The sequence below is a fragment of the Miniopterus natalensis genome, chromosome 15, assembly GCF_054644295.1.
Source record: "Miniopterus natalensis isolate mMinNat1 chromosome 15, mMinNat1.hap1, whole genome shotgun sequence".
NCBI classification, from domain to species: domain Eukaryota; kingdom Metazoa; phylum Chordata; class Mammalia; order Chiroptera; family Miniopteridae; genus Miniopterus; species Miniopterus natalensis.
The window spans coordinates 6,188,537-6,214,206 of NC_142095.1; positions in this window are offsets into that span (position 1 = coordinate 6,188,537).

Here is a 25,670-nt window from a genome sequence, read left to right on the forward strand (position 1 = left end):
CCTGACTTTTTAGGGTCTCAGCCCACATTATATGCAACATGTCCACAGCCCACACAACAGACTTCAGATGTGAAAACACAACACGAGTTGAGTTACAGATGACTAGCTGACAAAGTGTTAAATTTTGTAGCTATTTCATTTCAAATAAAATTTTATTTTTTGCATGGTGTAGCCAATACTTTTTTCCCAGCCCTTGGTACATTTTTGCAGCCCTTGGAAAGCTAGCTCATGGGCCCTGTGGAGAAAATGGCTCTGCTGGTGGTGACAGAAGGAAACAGAGTGCCCCAAGGAGCAACTAACTGCAAGGGACAGCACTCAGGATAGTTGCTCCCTCAGTGAAAAGCCAAGGGGAGAAGACACCCAAGGACAGAGGTACCCAGACATCATCGGGACCATTTTGCCCAATGATTCTTCCCTCTTCCATCCAACGAGATGGAATCTTTGTACTTCAGGAAGCCCAGGGCTCAGGAGGACCCTGGGTCTATGAGATGGATTTCCTCCATGGCTGAAAGGCAAAGGGATCGTAAATGTGTCAATGGAATCCAGACTTCCCAAGCTGCCCAACCACCATCATAAAGCTAAAAGCAAAAGCCGGCTGGAAGGCTGCCGAGACTTTAATGCAGGATGCTGCGCGGCAGAGAGAAGACAAATGGGGACTCTGGCGACCCCTCCTTCGCAAATAGATTTGGCTGCTGAGAGTGGGGCTCTGGTAGCATGGGGGAGACTTTAGCCCTGCTGCTGACCTGTGGGGCTCACCTCATTAGGGGGACAGCCACACCCAGGAGAAGAAAACTGCTGAGGCCTGAGAGCAGAGCCCGGACACTGAGCTCCGGAGTGGCTGGGACCCAACCTCTATCTTGGCAGCGCCCTCTGGCCCAGGCAGGGGGGATGGAGGTGAAAGCCTCTTGTTCTGAAGAGAGAGCCGAGATGACACAGTGCATCACGTGAAGAAGGGAGAAAGACAGGAGGGGACGCAGGAGGGCCTGGCTCAGAGGGGCCATGGATCCAGCCCATTGGAAGGACAGTCAGCAAGAAGGCTTCACTGAGCAGCTATCTAGTGCCTACCCCTTGAATCGGCATACCTCCTGGGGCTGCTGACCTCACTGAATTTTCCGGAACACCTTGTATTGACCTGAGAACAGCCTGATCAATGAAAGGGTCATTGTATAAAGTGCTTTTGTTTATATGACAGGAACAGGGGCCCAGGGCCAAGCCGGGAAAGAGGTAGATCACACCAGCCCAGTGCAGCCAGGCTGTGAGAGGTGCTGGAGGCGGAACAGAATGGGGTAAACTGTATCTACAGGATTTTCAGGGAGCAAAGACCCCAAGCATTATGTGTTCAAAAAGAATCTTTTGATAAGCTGCTGCGGTATCCTCTCCAGGGACATGGTACAGGCCTGGTGGCTGACACAGGTGCCACTTGGTAAGAATTTGTTGGAGAAATGCTTGAGAAACATTAAGGGTCTCTAGACTGCATCCCAAAGAGGGGGGGGTTCTCCTTAAACGAAAGGCTCTGGTTTAGCTGAGTGGGAGGTGCAAGCTGGGCTCCTCCTTTTCCTTCTCACCATGGAGCTCAGCCCCTCCCCCAGTCACTGTTGAACAAACATTTACAGAATGTCCTATCCATGCGGACCCTGCTCTTTGCCATCCCAGATCCCTTAGGTCAGGTGTGGTCAGAAGTCAGAGTTCAGGGATGGGAAGACTGAACTCTGCTTCTTGTCAGCTGTGTGACTTTAGGCAAATCACTTAACCTCTCTGGGCTTTAATTTCCTTCTCAGTAAAATGGCGAGCTAAGACTTGGCCCAGAAGGCCTTGCTGCAAGCAGGCAAGCAGCTCTTGCTGAAGATGATGCTTTGGGCTCTCTAGAGGCTGGGGCTGAGCACGATGAAAATTATAATAACCAACAACATGGGATGCTTGCCATGACCAGTACCATGTGAGGACCGGACACCTATCAACCCGCTCAATTCTTACAATGACACCCATAGGCACCAAACACCTCCCCCATCCTAAGAGTAGCTGCTAACCCCTGCACTGGGCGTGAGGCTAATGTCATACCCCAGTTTCACAGGTGAGAATATTGCGGGCAGAGAGGGAAGGGCGTTCACCTAACACTGGAGATGGCCGAGGGCGTTGGCTGAGGCAGGGCCTGGCCTTTCGCAGAGTCAGACCACGATGCTGGTCCTCCCTAGAAGCCTGAGCGTTTACCTGGCTACCTGGCTACCTGGCCACAGGGCCCCCGGGCCGGCTGCTTCCTCCCGGGGGATAGCTGCCCTCAGACCCTCCCTCTGCTGGGAAAGGCCTTGATCTGAAGTGCCTGGAGCTCACGGAGCCTGCCTAGCTCCTGTTTACCACTCAGCTGCAGCCAAATGGAATAAGTGCAGTATTGATTCATTGCAATTTTTTTGGAATACATACTCACCCTGATGTTTTATCATTAATGCATTAAGAAGCTGAACAAGCACTAAGACCAAATGGACTTCAAAACGCAGCAGAATTTCCATCCAGTGCGGTCTGACTTACAGCCATTACCTCCTGGCAAAAGGCGGCTCCCCTTCCCCCTGCAGCCCGCGCCTGGGCTGAGCCTGGAGCTCCTAGCTTTTAACTTTTATTTACTTCCTCAGAGGGCAGGGGGACGTGGGCCTCCGGGCCACGGGCTGGGCCCTGCTTGGTGGGGGGGACACGTGTAAAGTGGGAGGGAGGACAGAAAGGGAAGAGTAAGATTTTCACGGCATGCTGTGGGGGGGCTGTGGCCCTGACCTGGCTATGGGGTGGGGAACGTGCTGGCCTCACCTCCTGCCCCCACAGGCAGCAAACCCCAGAGGGAGGGGTGGGCTCGGGGGCCACGTGACTCCAACCTGCCGTCTATTAGCCGGCCCCAGGCATCTGGCCGCCAGTGTATGGCCCTGTGTGTCCCTGTGGCTGACTCGGGGCCTTGGCTCTGTCACTAGCCGACTAAGGAAAAACGGGCTAGTTGTTTTCTTGTTGGGGGGGGCCTCACTTTTTCCCCAGCATTCCAGACACTATACGACCTGCTTTCTTACAATCCTTTGTGCTTTGTTTCCCCTGGGCCCTGAAAACAGTGTCTCTGCCTGAAATGTCCTCCCCAACTTCTCAGTCCCGTGAGGATGGGGGGCCTCCAAGTTCTCTGGAGGGATGGGCTTTGGGGTACACAAGCATGTCCAGCCTACAAAGTTTGGGGGACCCTCGCCAGGACAGGCCCCAGCAGCCTCAGCGAGCTCATTCACTGGACATCTCAGCAGGGACCAGCATGAGCCAAAGACAGAAGGACCCTCCCAGAAGGCTATGCTCTCACTGGACCCCAGGACCCCCGCACGCCTTCAGGGGAAGGGAATCCAATTTCCCTTCAACTCCGTAGGAGCTCAGAGTCTCGGTTCATGTCTTTCTTGAGGAATACATAAGATGTCTCATGCATATCTGTGGTGGCAAATTTAAAACCACTGCTGGTTTATCGTAGGCTACCTGCCCCAGGCCTGCGCTCCCGCAGGGAATCGGCGCTGAGCCATGGCTCAGAATCGGGGCTGTGGAGTCAGGCTGCTGGGGCCCACCGCCCCGCATTCCACTCCTCGGCGATTTTGAAATTGGGGGACAGAAAGCCTGTCCAGCGGGTGTGTTGGCATGGACCGTGTGGCAGATTATAAAAATGGCTCAATTTTGCCCCTCTCCCTGGAGTCTGTTTCCCCAACCCTTGACTCTGAATGGGCCTTGGGGCTCGCTCTGGCTAACAGAATGGGGCAGAAGTGAACTCCAGCTAACAGGCGGCACCAGCAGGAAACCGGGTGCGGGAGAGAGGCTGGGGTGCTTCCTCCCCCTCCCTGCCTGCCCTGGCTGCCCCTCCTCCAAGCTCCAGCTCTCAACACACTCAGAGGACACGGTTCCTCTCTGGCCCATTAGCCCAAAGTTGGTGTCCTAAGCAGGTTCCCAGGAGACAGAGGGAGAGATAAGGATTGGTGTGCATGTGCTTTATTAGGGGTGTCGGGGCCCAGCAAGGGTGTGAGGACTGGGTGTGCAGGTCAGACCCCTGGAATGTCCCCTCAGAGCCAAGGACCCTCCCCCCCTAGTCAGAGTGCAGCCATGCACAAGAAAGCAGCAGGCCGGTGGTCTCGGGCAGCTCCTCCTTTCTGTGCTGGGAAAGCCCCAGGAGATAACAGCCGAGTACTGTTATCCTCCTGCAGTAGGGAGAGGGAGGAGATGAAAGCCTCGGAATTCTGCCACGAGCCGACCTATTGAACCGACCTATTAGAGCATGGGCCCTGGGTTCCAATCCCAGCTCTCCCAGGTTCTAGCTGTGTGACCTTGGGCTGGTTATTTAACCTTTCTGTGCCTCTGTTTTGTCATCTGGAAAATGGAGATAGCAATAATAACACCACCACCACCAACAGTAACCACTTCATAGAGTAGCTGCAGTGAGTTAACATATATAGACCACTCATAACCATGCTCTGCATGGGATGAGCAATTAGCAATACACACGTTTTAGCTGCTATTATTAATCATGAAAACGGTCTCTTTTAATTTTGAATTTGCATGTCATAATTCTTTTTAAAACCACCTTTGGGTGAGCAGACAAACCTTCCTGCCTTAAACGAGTGACCGTTTGCACCCTTTCCCCTGAATTGGTAAGGGAAAGGCATCACACAGGGATTCTGGGGCAGCTCCTTTCAGGTCACCTCTGGGTTGGGCGGAGGTCTGAGCTCACAGCAGGGCCTGTGCTTCCTGAAGACTGGCTTCTGTCGCTGCTAAAACGTGGAACACAAAGGTGGAGGAGGGGTGCCTACTAAGGATGGGGGTCCTGCTGAGTGTGGCTGCCCCGCCCCCCCCCCCTTCCGGGCCTGTGAGTTGTGCCCACTAAGCGTTTTCTGCTTCCCTCGTATGAAAGCAAGAGGCTGCAGGGCCGAGGTGATCTCTGCAGAGAGGCAGGGAGTCGGAGGTTAGCGGTGTTTATTGATTTAGTAATTCGCACGCACTTTTCCGGATAGATTACCTTCCCGGAGCTCTGACAGCAGCAGCCAGCTGCTAATGCAGAGCAGGGCTGCGGGGGAGGAGGTGGGCTGGGCGGCCAGGGCGGCCAGGGCGGCCACAGGGTGGGTGAAGAAAGAAAGGCTTCCCGCCCGCCCAGGTGGGCACCGCAGGGAGCACGGCCCGCATCCTTCAGGAACCGTCATGAGCTTTTCTCCAAGGTGCTCCCAGATTCCCCTTTGGACACAACTCTTCCCCCAGTTGCTAGGAGTGCCGCCAAAGAGCTCCAGCCCTCTGGGTGAGAAAAGTGCCCCATCTGAGGTCATGATGCTCCTGGGGGCAGTCACATCCAATGGCTGACTGACACAGAGGCCTGCTACTCCCGCCACCTCGGCCCGTTCTCCAGGGCCACCCCAACTCCTGAACCCCACAGAGTACACTCGAGTCAGCTGAAACCAGCTCCCTGGGCCCTGCTTCCTGCCCCTCCCTCCACAGGGTCTGATCCCAGCATTAGGCCCTAGTGAGTCCCGCACACTAAGCTTGGCCTCCGCGTCTGCCTGCCTGGACCCGCCAGCCCTGCACACTCTTTGATTTCTGTATCAGGGCCGTTTCCCCAGGTGGTTTCACCCGGAGGGGTGTTGGGAGATTAAGGAGATCAGTCCCTCCCTGGCGAGGCCCAGGCGGCCCAGAGTGGACTGTTCTCCTCAGCCTCACCTCCCCCTCCAGGGCCTGTTTCCTGAGCTTCAGTAGCCCCAGGACGTTCCTGGTCCAAGACTCTTCCTCCGGAGGAGAAAGCTTGGGAACTACTGCTTGGTTCAGAAGCTGCTCAGGTGTTCACAGCTCCTGGAGAAGCCGGGCCAGAGGGGGCTGGTGGGTGTGTGATGCTGAACGGAGGGAATCCTCTCCAGGGCTGATCAGCAGACACCAGGTGCAGGTGTCGGGAGGCCTAGAGGCCACATCGGTTGGATTCACATCTCCTGATCACTTATATGTTCTAGCTTCCAGCAGTCCCTAGAAGGTGGCTTTGTTGTCCCTCACACACGGCTGGCAGGTGGTCTGCAACTGCTCTCCCCCCAACCCACATTCTCTGTGCACCCCGGGGTCTGCCAGCCTTCATCACCTCCTGCTCTCTACCACCCCTGCCTCCATCCTGGCTCCCATTTCTGGATCAGTTAGGGTCCTATGAAGAGACAGAAACCACCAGGTGTTTAAACAGAGAGAATTTAACATGAAGAATTGTTAACTGTGAAACTGAGAAGGTAAAGAGAACGCTATGGTATCACAGAGGCAGTGCCTCCAGGTAGCAGCCGCCTCCCTCCTCTAGGGCAAGAGGGCGCAAAGGAAGAGACTGGAGTTATTAAAACACTTAGAAGCTTGGAGGGGGGGCCTGGCAGAGCTGGGACCGGATATCTAGGGGTGAGGGGGGGAGAGCTGGTGTCTCTGGGTTCAGAGGATGCCCCTGGGGCTGAGACCCAGACTTTGAGGAGGGGACGCTTGTGCAGTGTCTCTGGCTGGAGAGTGGGCAACGCAGCTCGTTCTCCATAATGGAAATGGAAAAGCTGCAACGTGGATTCAGTGGTTGCTCTGGGTAGGCGCTGCTGCGGCAGAGGAGGGGTGGGGAAGTGGCCTTGTGAGGTGCTGCTCACAGTTGTAGAAAGCAGACCTGGAGAAGCAGCATCCCCTCCAGCCTTCCAGTCTCTCGAGCGCCCCCTGGTGGCAGAGCCTATTCAGGGTCGCTGGCAGAGAAGACATGTGGCTTGCAGAGTCCAGCCCAGCATCACAGAGCCGCAGCTGACTCCATGCTGGCATCCTAGGTTTCCTCTTGCTGACAGCATCACACAGGGTCCCCAGGGCAACAAAGCCCAGAGAGAGCTATGGCAGCAGGAAGCATGCTGTGTCCTATTTCATGCAAAGAGCGGCTGTGTGACTTTCATCCGTCACTGCTATGACCAGGACACAGACACAGGTCCACAAGCGTGGGTTTGAGGACAGATGCAGGTAAGAGACAGCAGGGGAAACACATAATACACCCCCCTCCCCTTCCAGGGACAAATGTGTATCAAGACAGAAATGCCTTCTAGAGAGAAATCATGCTTTGAGGCAAAATGCAATCAGGAAGCATTTGCCATCAATTGGTAGAGCCCATTGGAATCCCAAGGACAGATACTGCTTAGGACCAGGTAGGCCTGACCCAGTTGTGACACTGTGAGGCAGGCAGGCAATGGCTCTCCTTCCCAGCTGAGAGCCAAGGAAACTGAGGCACAAAGGCATCAGATAGTCAGACAAGGGAAGAGCTGTGGAGCTCTTGGTGGGATGGTTGGTTACTCTATCTGCTGGTCTCAGCAGAGGAGAGGGGCTCTGCAGGAGCTCCACCCCTGCAGAAAAATCAGGCTCAGGCAGGGCTGGCTCTCCATCCACACAGCCCCGGCCAGGAACCTGAGGGCACAGACTGGCTGGGTCCGTGAGGGGCTGCTAATTGCTCTGATTGCGACTCCAAGGCAGAGTGTTTCTGGAACTGCAGACTCTGACAGAGGAGGAAATACCAGTGAAACGTTTCTGATGAATAATTCAGTGAGCTGAAATGGGAAATGAGAACGTTTTCTCTCCACCAAAGTGGAATTTGAAAAAAGAAAAAAGACAACAATATCAGCAGCAAGGCTGAGCATTCTGCTCTCCTCACAGTAAAACTTTTTTTTTTGCATACCCAGGAAGGACGACTCACTGTGCTTTGCTCTCGACAATCTGTAGAACTTGAACAGAGGTAGAGAAATACTTAGGTTACCTGGAATTGATGGTAAATTGATCTCATCACTGCCACCTTCCCTTTCAAGCATTTAGTCTACAGATATTAACTGGGCAACCATCAAAAGCCAAGCACTGTGCAGGGTGTAGAGATTCTGCAGTGAAGACAACAATGTTCTTTTCTCCTGGAGTGTACAGACATTAGATGAAAAGAAACAGCAGCTGATCCATTTGTATCTACAAGTTGAGATACATGCTGTATCAGTCAGTCCAACCAGGAAGAGAGAAACCACTCTGAGTACACAGAGCTGAGGGAATTGAATGCAGGGATTTGTTACTTTCTGTGAATGATGAAAATGCTGAGAAGCCTGGGACAGTGAAGGAACCCAGACATGATCAGCAGCAGGAAGCCACTCAACACAAGGGACAAAGGAAGGAGGTGATGTTATCAGAGTCCAGGATCTGGGGACATCTGGGAGAGGAGAACCGGAACCAAGACAAGAGCTGCCCAAGGAGGACTGGAACCATGGAATGAGTGGGTGTCTAATATGAATGAAAAACACAGAGAACTTCAGCCCTTGTGTAAGTAAAATAAAAGCCAAAAGGGAAGGGTGAAAACCCTACCTTGCCCCCTCCTCCTGCCTTTCTGACATCTATCAGTACCTCGCAAAGGCTGAGCCTCTGCAGAAGTCAGAAAGCAAGGTAGTCTGGGAAATGCAGTCAACAGGAGTCAGTCCCCCAGAGATACACAGTGGGCCAGGGAAAGGATAGGAGAATTGATCTGAGGGCAAACAGGCAATGAAGAGACAGCATTCATTCTCTGAAGGAAAAGAACAGTCTGATGTGGAAGGGTGAAAGGGATAGAATTACTGAATTAAATGATCCTGGGAGGCCTCTTTGAGGCAGTCAAGGTGAAAAAAACTACAAGGAGCTACCCAATCAAGGGAGGTGTGTGCAAAAGAGGAAGAGCTTTCTGGGCGTGTGCAAAGGCCCTGAGGCAGCTGTACACAGGAGTGAGGGGCTGAGTATAGAGAGTTGAGGGTGGAGATGTGAATGGGCCAGGTGATATTAAGAGGGCTTCAGAGAAGAAAAACCTCACAGCTGATTGCCTTCAATAGAAAAAGGGTTTTGAAAAGTTTATTTTTAAATTATTTTTTAAAACTCAGTTTCTATTTACTTTTAGACAAAGCAAAAGCTAAAAACCTTCCAGTGTTCCAGATATATGTAAGTGAATGGGCTAATGCTGTATTTGCAGTAGTTCCTTCAGAACAGATAAAGCATGGGAAGAAATATTTAATACTGTAGATTGATCTTTCTGGATTGTTTTTTCCAAATCCCCTAGGCGACTATCCATGGAAATGAGTAACAATTCTTGATTCCATTTTTACCTCTGCCACCGACAGAACTTGCTCACACCCCCTTCTCTCACCTTCTATGGGGCCCGACCAGACGTATTTAAATGCCTGTGAAAGTGTGACTTGTTTCAAATGCATTTAAAACCACACTTTATGCACAGTTAATCTTATGTTGTACTTCTTGTGAATACATTTTGATCAATCTTAAATTTTAATAAGATGGGATTCTTAGGAATAGATCGTTCCATAAACTGTAAACTTCTACGGGGCCTTGTACGATGTCGTGAAAGCACAAATGCGTGCAATTTTTATGAGCAATAATTCAGTAAATTGGTGTTTTGTTCACTTCTTATTCAAAAAAATTTATCCGTGTAGCCAGAATTATGTTAATTGAGATGGGTGCCAAAAAGATATTAGGAAGTTCTATTTCTAGCCGTGATGGAGGAACCGGAGCCAGGCTTATCTTCTTGCTGTTAAGAGCTAGAAAACTGAACAAGAAACAAGGGCAGCACTGACCCCTGAGGGAAAGGTCAAGCAAGGCGAGCCTCTTAGCACCCCGGCTTCCTGTCCGAGGGGCTCTCTGCAGGGAAGGGGGGCCCGGCAGAGCACAGCTCTTTCCGAGCTGGAGAGACAAAGGTTTTCGCCCAGAAAAGATGAAGGGGCAGGAGTTTTCAAGGCAGAGTCCTGGAGAGGAGAAGCTGCTTCATAAATAGCTCCTTACAGGTGCATGGGCACCCCCTGGGCCTGCTGACATCTGACCACGCGGGCCCCGAGCGAAGACCCACAGGGCTGAGAAAAGGGCAACTCGGGAGCTGTGAGCAAAACTGGTCACGAAGTTCACATGGGGCCCCAAGGGGATGACACGCCGGTCAGCAGGGCATCTCCTCGGCACATCTTCCCACGGGAGGGGCTGCTGGTCTGTGCCAAGGACATTTCCACCTTCGGCCAATGTTGCCCAAGGCCTCCTTCCCTCCCCAGGTCCCCTCCTCCACTCCCAGCTCTTCTTGAGAAAGGGGCGGGAGGGCGGGAGGAAGGGGCAGCTGCAAATGTGCCGCCAGGTCCCTTCCCTTCATCCGCCAGTAAAATCTCACTTGCAGATACCATTAAATTAGCTATTTTAAAGATTTCATTTCAAGGCGTGTTGAAGTCTGATGTCATGAAAGAAGGCGTTTCAAGGGCGATCATGGTTCACATCTGTGGTGGGTAAAAGCGGGCAGTAAATTATTTGACATTTCCCCCAGCAGGAGGTGAGGTTTCCATCCCTTCCCCTTGACACTGAAGGGGCCCTTTAACCGCCTAGACAATGAAATATAGTGGAAGTGACACTGCCCCAAAAGTTTCAGGCTCAAGTCTTAAAAATCAGCCCCATTCAGCATCTCAGATAATCTCTTGGGATCCAGACACCGTGGCATTTGGAGCCCAAGTGACCAGTAGAGACATCCACGTGGAGAGAAGCCCAAGCCCCTGGCTGATGGCCTTGACTGGGCTCTCGGTCAACAGCCAGGACCACCTTGCAGGCCTGGCATCCGAGTCATCTTGGAAGGAAGGGGATCTTTCCACCACGGACAAGCTTTCCCAGAGGCTGCCATGAGAGCAGACAGGAGACTGCCTCGGAGGCCTGCTTAGATGGAAGATTCAAGTGCAAAAGAAATGGCTGTTGCTATTTTAAGGCACTAAGCTTCAGCTGTTTTATTACCCAGTAATATATAACTATAACAACCTTGCGAATAAAATTAGCCCTATGTAGCAACAAAGTCACATTTGTAGCATTTTTACCAAATTTCTGCTTCTTGTGTGTTAGCCTACATCTTAAACAAGTTTTTAGAGGGTTTTTTTTTGGGGGGGTGAGTGGGCAGGGCATGGAATCCCTGGATGAATGCTATCAATCCATTCTTAGAATCATGTTTTTAAATGCATAAAAGCAAAATACCCCAATAAAGTAGAAATGTAGTTACCAAAATATTGACATTTTTGAGAAAGGAATATATGTGTGAGATAATAGAATCTAGTGGAGGGTCTAATAAGTACTATAAATTTGAAATATGAACTCAAATATTTTTCCAGATACCTGCAACACACTTAATGAGATATAAAAATATCTAATTTTTATTGCAGATCTTGCTTATACACCATGGTTTTGTTACCTTCATGGGTAAATGCTAATTTTCAGTCAGAGGTTAGTGAAAATGATCAGATTAGACATAATTTTCCCCCATACATGTCCACAGATTCCTAAATTTTATTCTCACACCCCAGATTAAGAACTCTGGACTCTCCAGGTGTATGGGGATAGAGTAACATTGCATTCCTCAGTAAAGACTTGAGAATAAAGAAATGACGGAAGCAGTCAGGACAACGAGCCTTCATCTACCAGCTCATTAGCCTGAATTTCATAAGCAACAGGGAATCATGTGACTCCTTGGAAAGTTCTAGAACAACTGCATTTTCCAACCACCATGGGCTCTGTTGGGTGGAGTCAGGTGGCACCAGCCTGAGCCCACACGCAGTCACACGCACCACGTTCTGCTTGAAGCCAAGAAGACAGACACCATCAAGATGCAAAGCTTTCGGTCATCCATTCAGAAAATTACTTTATTTCCCGAGTATGTGCTATGCTGAGGCTACTAAGAGAGTCGTCTCTGGTCCTGATTAGCAACGCAGCCTTACTTAAGCGCACAAGCAATAGAAGCCAGGGCTCGGGAGTGGTGGAGGGAGGTGGGTGACTCACAGGGATGTCGCTGGGCCCCAGGACAAATTGCAACCTGGGTTCAGATGCCGGGCACTCCTGTCTCATGACTTGGCTTCTCTATGCACATTTTTATTTCCGTCTTTGGGTTCAAACTGGCTCTCTTTGCTCCTCAGTCCATGTGACAGAAAACACGGCCAATATCATGTACTATATCTTTAGGCAACTTGAATGGGGCTGAGTTGTCTCGCTGAGTTTCACGTCCAAAAATCACAGACATGTTCTGATTGGCCAATCAACTGTGGCCAGAAGGGGAGGGTTGTGTTGTAAAAAGCGGCTGCTCCCAGACTGACCAAGCACATGGGGGACAGGGCGGAGGGAACTGGTTGCCTAGCCAGGTGGCAAATGAAACTGCGATAAGTGAACTAGACGTGATTAAGAAATGGGAGGGACTTCCTAGAGCCTGGCCAAGACGAGGGCTCATTTCCAACTCCACTTCAGGCATTGTTTTCCAACCCAGGGAAACAGAGGAACACAGGGAGACATGGAGACAAAAAGGAGAGGCCACAGGAAGCTGGATCCAAAGCTCTGACATGCCCCAAATTTCCATTCTTGTCGCATGTCTCAAGTATGATTCTGCGTGCAAAGAAGAGGAGGGGAGGTGCTGAGGGCTGAACCCACACAGACATGATGTCATTCATCCACCCCTTCAACAAACACAGTTCTGACCATGTGCTGGTGGGTTTAACTCTCTGGAGGAGTTAAAAAACAAGTAAAGCGAAACCTGACAGAGTGCCAGGAGCTCTGACAGGCATACGTTTGGGACCATGGAGAACAGAGCAGGAACCAACCCCAGCGCTGAGAGGCCAGGGAAAACTTCCCCAGCTGAAGGGTGGATGTGGAACGGAAGGAACCAAGGACAGCAGCGCCCCGAGCTCAGGCCTGCTGTGAAGACCTAGCAGACAGAAACCAAAGAGCAGAAGGCCTCCGGACAGCCCTGCGTGGTGCAGGGTCAGGAGCTCCACAGCTCGGAGATAACCCAGCCGACAAAGAGTTGCCTCCCACCAACCTCCCGCCCAGCTACTGGCATCAAAATCCACCCGCGATTCAGCTCCAGCTCACCAAAGGTGGCCACGGGGGGAAGAATGAAATTAGGGCCTGTGAGTGGGCTGAGTCCACTCCAGAGGCCAGAATCTCCCAGTTTCTTCGGCAGCAGTTTCTGCTTAAGTGGGTTTGGAGATCGTGAAATTGTTCGATTTCAGTCATGCTGTTCCTCCAGCGCACCAGAGGTCATCGACAGGCATCCAGCTGTGTCTCCGTGGGCTGGCGACCTTCACTCCAGGTCACCTGCCTTTCCAGGTGGGAAAATCACCGCGGCCGAGGCCTGGGCCCGCTGAGCTCCTGACCCAGTCCAGGTTGCGGCCCGCTCTGGGCAAAGCCCTGTCCCCCGGCCGGCGGAGCCCAGAGGTGATTTATGGCTCATTCTCAGGACACAATGCTGCAATCTCATGAAATGATAGTGGCATCGATTCCAGGAGATTTTCTTTGCTGCAACCCGGGGCCGAGGTGCTAAATGGAGCCTGGGAGTGAGTAACAGCGCTTGGCACTCCATCGATTTCACCCGTCTGATCCTCTGCTTTGATGTAGCTGCCACCCCCCCACCCCTCCCAGAGCTTGGTCTTTGTCGCCGGGTTCACAGGCCCTCACTTTCCCGAGGGCGCGGGCTGTGCACACAGGGCGGACTCCAAGGGGCAGGCCCAAACTGGGTCCCGAGGAGCGTCACCACCGTGGCTGGGAAAGTGAAAACCTGCAAGGGATAGATTTGGCTTTTCACTCTAAGGACATTGACCGCTTCCCTCTAGGCCCGGTCTCAAGACAGGAAATAAAGTGCTACGCTCAGGGTTGAAAACAAAGCAATGAATGAGTCAGTGAGTGAATAAATGAGAGAGAAGAGAGGAGGGACGAGCAGGCCAGAGGAGCAGGACAGGAAGAGGGAGGGAGGAAGAGCAGAGAGAGAAAGCGAGAGAAAGAAAAAGAAACGCAGAGGCCACGGAGCCGTGAGGCTGTGAGCCGAGCTCTCTGGCAGGGCCAGCGCTGTGGGAGGTCAGAGTTCCCTGTGGTGGGGTCTGGGAAGGGGGCTCCCTGTCGGAGTCACGGGGCTGTCTCCCCATCACCCTCAACACTGGCAGGCAAAGTTTTAGAACAGAAGATACGAGGCTGGGCTTCTCGGCTAAAAGGAGGTCGGCGATTTTGGAGGGGAGCCCCAGCAGGCTGGGGTTTTTTTAAAGGGTCCCAAATGAGGAGTGGCCCCCTAAAGGGGTTTGTATAGGAAAACCCAAAGAAATGGCTGGGGGTGTCTTGATGGGTAAAATCTGCTTTCGGTGTCCACGTGGAACGCGTTGGCACCACTAGCCCATTAACTCGTCCACTCAACAGATATTTATTGATCTATTGTGAGTGGACACTGCTGGTTTTTCCGGGGGGTTCAGACTAGCAGGGGGAGCAAATACTAAATGAATCCGTTGAAATGCACACATGATTACAGTGTGGCCTCCACTTTTTTAAGGGCGGAAACTAGGTTCTGTGAGAGAGAGAAGCAGGGGGTGGGCTCAGGGTCAGAGAAATCCCTCCAGATCTGAGTAATGAGAAGAACTTCGCGAGGAGAGCTGGAAAGGGGCTTCCACACATTTGTGGAGTCCGGGAGCTTATTGTTTTGAGGCACCAGGCACAGTGTGTGTGAACCTGGGGGGGATGAGATGGAGAAGACAAACTCAAGGTGGGGAGACTGTGCAGGGCCTGAGAGCAACACTCAGGAGTCTGAAGGTTGTCCTGGGTGTGATGGGACGCCACGGTCTGGCTTGAAACAAGAAAGTGGTGTGACTTGAATTGCCTTTAAAAAAATCCCTCCTGGTCCCTGGCGTACAGTTGGGTTGGAGAGGAGCTAGAGAAGTGGGGACCCAGTTACAGGGGACTTGGGTCATCCAGGCAAGAAACGAGGGTGGCTCTGCCCAAGGTGAGAGGAAAGAAATGGACAGGCTAGGGTCTAGTTTGGGAGAGTGGCCAGGACTTGGCGACAGTTGGCTGTGGGAAGCGAAGGGCCAAGGAGATGACTCCTGGGTGTCGAGTGGAGGTGGAGTTTCCTGGAAGTGGGAAGACTGAGGACTGAGGAAGAGAGAAGGCTTCCTTCACCTGGGAGCCCACACATTCCCCTTCAAGGTGGCTCGATGCAGCCCTCCAAAGAAGGGATTGCCCCATCCCTGCAAGCTCTGGGATTGGCCCGTCCACGGGCTCCCTGGCCCCCACCTCCCCCTGCCGGGTGTGTGGGCTGAGTGGCATTGAAGGGGGTTGCCCTCCCCATGTCCGGGCTGCAAACCCTGCCAAAGAGGGCGCCCACATCCAGTGACACGGATGAAGAAGCTGAATGGGACTGAGTTTTAGGAAAATATAGTAATGTCCCCTGTGGTGACCTCAAGAGCCTTGGGAGAGGAGTCCCGAGTCACCGAAGGCCTCATTATGGGACCGTGATTTTGATTATTTATTCACATAACCTACTTTAAAAACTTGTGTACCCTACGACTGTCTAGTGCAGTGATTTCCCAAGTTTTTAACCACCACCCACATGAAAAATAGTTACATGCCAACACACGCGCATGTGCACATGCACACACATGCACACACAACTCCCCTGAAGCAATACCCTCCCTTACTGCGTGGAAGGCACTCTGACATTTTCTACTCTGTTTCACTGTAAACACTGTGTGTCAATCCACTAAATGGGTTTTATAGCTAATGGGCTGTGATCTCAAATTTGAAAAGCACTAGCCCAGGACACAAATTCCAAACTCTCAGGTGTTAAGCAGACAACAGCGAACACAAATCTATGCTTCCCTTGTTGCTCTGCTGCACTGAACTCTCAGGAGTAGTTAGAGTGCTATTTATATTTTGTTTTTAAACAAACCTAAATCATTTTGTTTTTACTTCTTTCTTTTTGGGGATGCTTCTGCTACACAGAATAACAGTGGCTGATTCCCTCACCCCCACGTCTTGGATGCCACTCTGCGACATGGAATGTAATATCCACGGAGGCTGCAGTTGGCTCATGTGGATCACTGACACTTCGTTGAGGGGAAATTTCTTTAAAAACACAAGCCATGTCAATAACTGGTCAGGGCGACCTCTTAGTTTCCTAATTATCATTCTCAAGAAAAGTGTTTTATGACTCTCCAAGGAGGGAAATATGGTAAGAATATGCATCTCAGTCCATAAACTATAATTAGACATTTTAAAATTGGATTTGTTTAAGCAGACACTGATGCCACCACTCTGAATATAGCCAAGCGCTGGGAGGGTGGGGGAGAGATGGGGGGCCTGCTGCAGACTTAGCTGATCTTTGGCATTGATTCGGCCTGACTTCAGCCTCAAATGCAATGTGCCTTAGATTCTTAGTGGACTTTATTTTTAAAATAAGGCCCTTTTTATCTCAAACATAAATAAAGGCATATTGTAGAAAATGTATCAAACACTAACAAAGCAGAAGAAGAAAAGAAAGAGGGAGGGAGGGAGGAAAAGCGGGAAAGAGGGACTCAGAGAGTGGGGGAAAAGAAGACATTAAGCTCAACTGGAATCTCATCCCCTGGAGAAAACCACTGAACATTGTGGTGTGTGTCTGTCAGTTAATTCTCAAATTGCATCCGAGCTCATGCACCCAGGTTTCTCAAGATTAGTTCCTGTTCTTTCAGCTCAATGAAATTCTCCTTGTCTTCTCTCTGACCTAAGGGCTCCACTTGGATTCTGGTTTTACAGCCTTGCAGAGGTCCATGATCTCACGAGACTGCGGCTCACCAGCCTTTGATAGATAGACAGACAGACAGATATAAAACCTTGGTCAATAATTCCTATAGTGTGAGGAGTGGCAGTAACTGACCACTAAGTTCTTGTTTCCCAGTATACTTCTAAAAAAATAGAACCTCCTAAGGGGAGCATCTAAATCTTGCCCCCAAGAACTGTCACAATGCCAGGCACAAAGTAGGTGGTCAATAAATGCTTGTGACATTGAACTAAAGAATGCTGAGTTCATTTCTGGGTCACTCCCAAGGACAGGCTGAGGATGTTTTGTGATGATTTGGTCCAGGCAGCAGGCTTTTAGAACATATGAGTCAGGTGGAGAGATTAATCCATAAAAACATAAAATTAAGGAGGGCCCGGTCCTGTCTGTGCGACTGCCAAGAAAGCCATTACATCCTCTGAGGGGAAATCCAGAATTCTCTGGTCCTAAGAAGGCAGAAGACCTTCCCCGGGCTCTGTGCAGAAATACAGTGGCGATGCCACCCTTGAGGGCGCTGGGCCATTCGTCCCCTCACCCTCGTGGAGTCTGGGTGGCAGCTGGGAGTTGGAGGTTCTTCCACCACCCTCCCTTTCTTTGCTGAAGATACTGCCTGAGGGTTGGGCCTCATTCTTGTAACAGGGGCAGGCTTAGAACATTCCTCATAGTTTGTGTCTTATCTTTACCTTCTTCAATCTGCAGTGGCCTTCAGGTCTCGGGCCTGAATTTCCAGGCACTATCATCTGTTCTGGGCTTCTGGGCTTCTGGGTTCTATTTGCTGTTGGGTCAACTGGCAGGAAGTCATTGGTACTTCTCAAGGTGGACACCGTCTCTAATTGCTAAGATTGGCCTTGAGGGAACTAGTCGCTCGTTACTGGTGTATCCTGCCCGACGACATCTTTCTATAACTGATTTGGGGAAATCTAGTCCCTCTCACCCTAGTCCCGAACTCACTCTTTTCAGGAGATTTTCATGGGGCAGCTGATGCTGTTGGTGCCCCTCCCATTTGCGTTGGGTGACTTGCGTTGTCCTCATGACGCTCTCCCCACCCCCTGCCCCTGTGCTTTCACTCCCGACAGCCAGCACCCCCTAGTCTTTTCTGGAAGGCTGCCCTTGGGTTCTGGAGCCCCATTTGCCTGGAGACTTGCATTCCCGCAGGGGCAGCCCTTGGCCAGTGGCATGAGTACAGAGTAAAGACACTGCCGTTCCTTTGCCCGCATTTGGGAAAGTGTGAGACAAAACCTCCACTGCACCAGAGCCCCTGAGAGCGAGACAGCTGCCTCCTGTCTTGGAGATTTCTGCTTATGTTAGGGCTGGCCATCAAGGTCCCAGCTACACCCACACCTGCCCCTGCCCCTGCCCCAAGGATTCAGCCCCAGCCAGTTCCTGTCCTGCTTCCCTCCCCCCTTTGGCCACAGTCACTGGACCAGGGAGGGTACTCTTTGCGGATGTTGCCGGTGCCCAGCCCCCTCTACTCTGCCACCTGAATTCTCAGCAGTAGACAGTGTCCTGCAAGCTGACACTTCCCACCTCTGGGATTGTCTTTCTTCTCTGCCTGGGGACTTTTTCCATCAGAGGGAGCTTGGTCAGAGCAATGGGGCGGGGGTAGGGGGAGGTTTACTGAGGGTCAACCCTCAACCAGTTAGGGGTGGGAGTTGGGAGATAAAGGCTCCAGCCTCTCCCTCCCCCTCAGAGGATCCCCAGGGTGATGGAGCCCCTGGTGCTCCTCAGCACATCGTTGTTAGACTTCTTTCCTCTTCCTTTCCCTGTCTCACCTCCCCACTGTCCCAGCAAACCCTGAGATTGGGACCTGGGTGCAACCAGTTGATTTTTGGGGTGACCCCAGGAAACAGGTGAGGAACTGGGAGGCAAAGGGAAGAGAGAAACACCCAGGAAGGGTGCGCTCATGCACAAGTTGCTTGCAGGAGGTTTCTACACACGTCCAGGGCGTGTCCACAGAGGGCCTGGGAAGCTGGGGTTAACCAACCCAGCCTTTTCCTCGTTGGCTGAGAACTGCCCCTGGGAGGGAGCATTCAAGCCCCGGCACTTCTGCGCCGTTGCTGGAGAAGGCCTCGGGCAGGGCACCCAGAGAGCCATCAGAGCGCCCGGAAGGTCTGCAGCGATCTCCGGGGGGGCCCGCGGGGTCGCCCCATCCATGGAGGGATGAAGTCCTGCTGCCACCGCAAAGCAGAGGCCTGAGGAGCAGAGGCTCGGGCCGCCTCTGCAACACAACCCCATGCCCTGTTTTTGCCTCAGATGATTCCACTTTATTTCTAAACGCTGGCACCCGGCATCTGTCCTGTTTCTGACTCCAGGGGCGGACTCACGCTCTGCCCAGCTGATGAATATGCTGGAGGAGGGTCTTAGATCTGCCTTCCTTTAAGGTTACAGAGGATTTGGGTCTTTATTATGTCGAAAGAAGGGGGGAAAAAACAAATAAACGGGGCACTTACTCCGGCGTTACACATTTCTATTGCGGGATATTGCGCCATATCTTTTTTTCTGGTGAATTATTAATAAAGCCAGTTTTTGTTTAATGCCTGCTAATAATTTCTCAAAACAGATCTACAGCTTCGGCTGTAAATGTGAGTTCATAAATCATTCCGCCGAAACCCAATTGTGTGGTGAGCAAAAGCCTCTGACGATAAATCATCTCCCCCGCCTCAGCGTTCTCCCTGGAACCCCCGGACTCCCCGCAGGACGCAGGCGGGCCCACGCGGCACCGCGAGGGCGAGGGCGGAGCGGGCATTAGGCTCCAGGGCGGCCCCAGCAGCCTTGTTCGGTGCCCGGTGAAGAGGGTGGGAACCGAGGGAAGGCCATCGGGACAAGCGAGTCTCCTCCTGCTGACCCTGGGTCAGGAAGGGAAGGGCAGCCCCCCAATGCCCTTGAGCGCCAGCAGGTGCCACCCGGGGGGAAAGGGTGCGCGCCCCACGAAGACGGCCAGCAATGGTCAGTGCTGTTGGAGGCCCAGGCACCGAGAGCTGGCAAATGTCCCCTGGACTGAGCAGCATGGGGCGTGAGAATTCCCCCTGGAGAATTTGTCAGAATGAAGGGGAAGCCAGGCTGAGGGAGGCTGAAGTTGCTTTGATACTAAAGGGAGGAGATGGAAGGGGAGACCGGAGGGTGAGGGGTCGAGAGAGAATTTCGTTTAAATGGCAGAACTGTAACAGTAATTAAAAGGACCCTCTGGTGGCATGCATAGTAGAGGTGGGTGCCTGAGGGGCAGCAGCTGTCAAGGGGTGCCAGCACCACGTCCCTGCAGCCCCCATGAGGGTCCCGCAGCTACAGCCAGTGTCCTGCAACCTCCGGGTGTGCCAGTCCGTCTCTATGCCTCTCTGGGGCTCCCTCTGGCACTTGGGGAGCTTGCATGTCTGTGCTGTGTAGGCACAGCCAGAAAATGCAGAGAGAGCACAAACCCCCCGCCCCAGGCAACACTCAGGGGAGGGAGTGGGCGGGACGTGCCTCAACCCCCTATCCTCAGGTAGGGTGATTCCAAGCTGTGCCCCACGCAGCCTCCCAGCGGGTCCCCCCAGTGGGGCCTCACTCATTCCCCCTCTCCGCTGGCTTTTCTCCCTTTGCTGCTTCCCCTTTTCTCCCCGGGCTTCCCGAGGTCACCCAGGAAATAAATATGCTGCCCCAGCTTCCTGTCTCAGGGTCTGCTTTAGGGGAACCCAAGTGATACAGTTGGGGTCAAGTTCCTAGGAAGGCAGGAGGGGCTGGGATGCCAGCTGGAGGAGGAGGGTACTTTCCAGCTGTGCCGCCTGGAAGGCAAGAGAACAGAGGTGGGGGCAGGTTCAGGGAAAGTGTTTGTGCTGTGAGTTCCTGCGGACGTCTCCTGTGTTCTCGGTAATGCGAGAGGCCAGGCCATGTGCTGGGACAGGACAGGGAAGAGGCAGGGCAGGAATGTGAAGCACCTAGAAAAGCGCCTAGAAACCATGACAGAGCGTGCTAGTGAGCTGAGCGGAGAAGGCAGGGGGTTCCAGGAACGCGGAGGGACCGTCTGCGGCTGCCGATCCAGAATTCATGCGGAATCAACCTGCCCTTTCATTCAAGTTTCCTGGCAGTTCTCAGACAGGTGAGGAGAGAGCGGGCACTGGGCCACCCAGAGGGAGCCACAGAAGGCTGGGGGTGGGGAATGGGAGAGAAAATCCCATGTGGATACGGAGGGGCGAAGAAAGGAGAGAGCGATGGATTCTGACATTCAGAGACTATGCCCTTTCTCTGAAGGGCCAGGTAGTGAATATTTTAGACTTTGCGGGCCATCCATTCTGTCACAACTACTCAGCTCTGCTTTTGTAGCCTGAAGCAGCCACAGGCAGCCTGTAGGAAATGGGCAGGCCTGTGTGCCAATAAAACTTTATTAACCAAAACAGTCAGCGGGCCGGCTCTGCCCCTGGCGATGGTTTGGGGAGCCTGGGGTTGAGATAAAGAGGAGGGTTTGATTTGGTGACTTCAGAAGGGGAGCAGTGACAGTGAGGGCGAGGGCCAGGGTGTAGCCGGGAGACGGAGGAGAGATGGAGAGACGCTGAGAGGCCTGGGAGTTAGATGCTGACACCTCCCCGAACGAAGGCGAGAGGAAAAGTGTGCTCCGGGCTGCCCGAGTCTCGGGTGAACGCCGGGAGGCGCTCAAAGTTCAGATGGCAGCAGGGAGGGGTGGCCGGGTACCACGGTGCCTCAGAGAAGCACGGCTGGCTACCGGGGAAGACAGCGATTGTCTGGAAGTTTCTGGAATAGTAGAGGAATAGACATGGAGGGGATGTGTTTGAGGCAGGTGAGGTGCCAAGGGGCTTGTCCCGTTGAACCTCAAAGCTGTATATTCTATAGGTCGAGATAAATTCTCCCCTCAGGAACCATCTAAGGAGCATCTAATCATCATGAAAATACCCACATTCCCTCCCTCCCCAGCCAGATGAATCTCTAAGAAACCTGTTTCTAACTCAGCCTCTCCCGGGCCCACCTAAGGTTCACCATCGTCTAGAGCCCAGGCTTCTTAGCAAGATACTGAAACCCACGCCGTAGGCCGGCAATCGCTGGTCAAGCTCACGCACTAGTAGCTTCAGTAGATGTCTGCTGTTTCCCATCCCCCCTCGAAGGCTCTCACTTCTCCCCGGGGGGCCCCTTTCTCCTCACCTCCACCTGTCAACACCTGGCCTGTTCCTCCCAGCCCCGCGGGAACAGTAAATCCAGGATGAGCCCTCCGCAGCGACCTTGGCCGCAGGACATCTTGCCCTTCTCCCTGCGCCGCCAGAGCGGGATTAGGGAGAGTTTAGGGCCCCTGCAGGCTGAGAACTCGGTGTCCCTTTACACCTGACATTTCCGGCTGCTCATTCAACGCTGGGGGTGTCGTGGAGGGGGGCAGAGGAGCCGGGCGAGGGAGGGGCCCGGCAAGTCAGTGCCACCCCCAGTTCGACATCCTGCTTGGAAAAGCAGATGCCCTTCAGCAACCCTTCCTGTGACCTGCGCAGGCCCACCATCTAAGCCTCTTCCTCCCCGCTGTGCAAAGGTTTCCTTAAAAGACGTTCTGGTAAATGCCATTTTCTCCTCCCCACATAATCCCCTTGAGTTGTGGCAGCTCTAATATGTCAGCAGTCTGGGCACCAGATGAGCTGCCCGGCCCACCCTGCTCAGGTCTCCCCGCCCCCTCTGCTGCGGTTTGGGGCCGCCCACCTCCCTGCTAGACTGACTCCAGTCGCCCACCTCTGCACCCCCACAGCCCCTGCACAGTCCTGCGCAGCCAACAGGGGCCAACAGTTTGCAGAAGCCACCTGTAGAGGGGCTGCCCCAGGGGTGGCTCGCTTGCTGGTTTGGCAGGACCCTCAGAGTGAACTCTCCACGGCTGAGAGGTGCAGGGGTGCTCAGGCCATGGCGGCCCTAGAAATGTGGCAACAGCCCCAGGAAAGCAGCTGCTTTAGGATAATGCCGCCTGGGCTCTGTCACAGATGGACCCCATCAGTGGCATGACACTTGCCCCCTCCCCCCGAGAGAGGAAGGGCCCCTGCTCACCAGGCTTGGTCCTGGACCAGCCTGAGCCCTCAGGGAAGTTCGTGGGAAGCTCCCTGGCTGGCAGCCCCAGCGCCTCCCAGAGGCCTCAAGGATGCTGAGCCTTCAAAAGCGCAGGACCAAGGAAACAGCCGCAGCCCCTCCCACCGACCCTCGGGGATCCTGGGGGCAGATTTTGCTCTTGAGAGCGAAGGCTGGTGGGTGTGGATGCAACTCCGGGCAGGGTCCAGCTCCCTTCCCTGGAACTGGAACAATCTCGAGGCACCCACAGGGGCCAGCTCCCCTCATCAATTCTGCATCTTCCTGAAAATGTACTTTTAAGCCCCTTAATTGCATTTCAGAGATAACCCTGCAAGCAAAGTGGCAGGAAGAGAAACCATAGAGAGAGGTTGGTGGTCAGGCTCTTTCTTCTAAATCAATCAAACATCTGCGACTAATGCAGCTTTGGGCTGCTCCTCAGGAAGCATTAGCCCTATTAGCGGGGGCTGGCAGGAACACACACTAAGATATTTATGGGCTGGGCGCATGTGCATTACCGCGGGGACTGGGGTCTGGGGGGAGACCGCGCAGGTCAGCATGTCTGCTCGCCCCACCTCGCCTCGCCTTGGGGTCCACGCCACGCTGGGGGATGGAGAGGCCCGGGTTCTCGGTCTTGGTGCCACACACCCTGACACGCGCACACGCAGGGGAGAGGAGGGTGCCTTCCAGTCCTAACCCCCAGCAGAGCTGGGACACCCGGCCAAGTCCCCCGCCTGCCTGGGCTCTGGGCCCCCGCAGGAAACAGCGCTCCAGGAGAGGCTGTGCACCCGAGGACGTTCCCTCACAGGTGGCGACTGTGTTGCGCTGGAACCTGCTCTGAGGCTCAGTATCTCCACCTTCAGAGCAGGACAAATCACTGAACCCACTCAGCCCTCCTGGGGTTGTGGAGACGGAGAATCACACCTCAGACCTGTTTCCAAAGGTGATTAAATCCTGACCCCCAGGGCAAGAGGAAGGACATTTAAACCAATGCCCATAAACGGCCGCAAGCCTCAAGGAGTAAACAGGTCACTGCATACTGGGTAGGAAGGGCCATGGTGACATCAGGTGGGGGTGCTGCAGGCAGAGAAGGTCCCACTCCCAGGGCAGGTAGTCCAGGGGACACAGTGCCACCCTCCCTGCCGCCCACCTCTGCAGGCGCCTGGTGAGCGCTCACTCATTCAGTGGCCCTAGAGGGCCAGGCATATGAATGAGGTGACAAAAACGGGAGAGGCAGGGACTGTGGCCACTAGAAATGACACCCTCCCTCCATGACCATGTGACGCTAAGGCCCAGCGTCACCAGAGCTTCCAGCTTTCAAGACACCCGTCCTAATTTTTAGAAGTTGTCAACTAGTTCCGCTGAAACAGCAGAACTGCCTGACTTATCATGGACCAAACCACCAGCATGGTCTCTCTGTGCCTGTGGCTGCAGGAGAGGGGCTCCTCGGGTGCCAGGAGCCCCCGGAGGGAGCGACCAGCCCCATGCTGTGGGGAGAGAACGCCTGAGCCAGTGTGTGATGGAGAAAGTCAGCAGGTGGACCACACTGCCCTGAAACCTTGCTGGAGGGGCTCCCGTCCCCCCGGCACCCCTCCCGCCACCAGGGCCCTGTCTGCCCCTGCGGGCCAGCAGCTGCGGCAGGATGACTTGCAGGTTTTGCTGGCAAAGCATCTTCCCTCTGGGTGGGGCAGAGAGCAGCTCCTCCAGCTGCCGCTTCTCTGGCGAGGCTGCCAGACCTGCGAGCGGGACTGTGGGACAGGGGTGGCATCCCTCTGCCCCCCGCCCCGCCCGTCACCCCCTTGGGGACCCCTGTCTGCCAAGCCCAGGATGGCCTGGCCAGCCCAGCTCCCCATCCTTCAGATTCATCTTCCCTCCCTGCAGATGGATCTCCTTTCAGGCTCTGCCTCCCGTCATTTCCGTCTCTGTGGGTGGATATTGGCTAATTGATTGGGTTTTTGTCACTTCTGCTCCAAAGGCAGTCAGGAAGGTCCCCAGACATCTCTTTGAAGGGGGACGATGACTAGGGTGGGATGGTTTCTAATCGTCCTACATCGCGCTCTCATGGACTCTGAAGGGGCCATCTAACACCCCTCCCCCTGCTTTCACCCTGGGATCCCGTGAAAACATCCAGACAAGTGGGAATCCTCCCGGGTGCCCCACCCTCTGGGGGAGGGGAGGGTCTCTGCCCTCGCAACACCAGGACAATGGCACACAGCCCTCCCCTCCCCCTTCACTCAGCTGAACAGAAACCCTCTCCTCTCTGGAACGGGAGATTAAAAAAGCCAGCCTTGCAGGCAGCGGATCAGGCCGCTCTTAGGAAGGCTTTGTCCATTCTCCGAAGTATCCAAAGTGTTGGTATAAATAATGACTGCTAAATTAGATGTTGCAAAAATAAATGACTCCAGTGCCCTGTTCCTTTCTCCAGCCTTTCTGAATCTGCAGACTTTAGACTCACTGGCAAGTTCATCCTTCAAGTTTGTAACCGATTCCACTCATCCCCCAAACCAAGAGTTTTAACAGCGGAGTGGCTGACTGCAAGCCCCGATTTCCTTCTCATACACCCACTTGCGTTAATGAAGCTAATAAGATAAAAGCGTTGCCGTTTTCCTCTAAACTGGGTTGCTCTCAAAAGAAATCAAAATTGCAACTTTAAGTGTGAAAATCCACTTCAAACCATGGACACGGAGAGACAGAGGCTGGAGTACAGTCTGTCTCCAAACCTCTCTAGACTCCAGCGTTCTTCAGGCGAAGTGAGGTTAAGGTGACAGGCCGATGACTGTTCAGAGAGCTGTGCAGTGACGCGCCCTTTCCTGCTTGTGTTTCGTACTTTAGTAAAGCACTGACTACGTATATCGTAGTTTTCGTTCACATCTATGTCCCAGGAATATTGGGAGAACATGAGGGGGTGATGGACATGGCAATGACCTGTGACCTCTAGACAGCCAGCTGTTAGAGGACAGGCGTGGTCACAGAGCAGGTGGCCCCGTCCGCCCACACCCGTCAGCTCTTGGCTGGCAAGGGGCAGGCGGTGGGGACAGCGGGCCCAGAAAGGCTGGAGGATGACAGG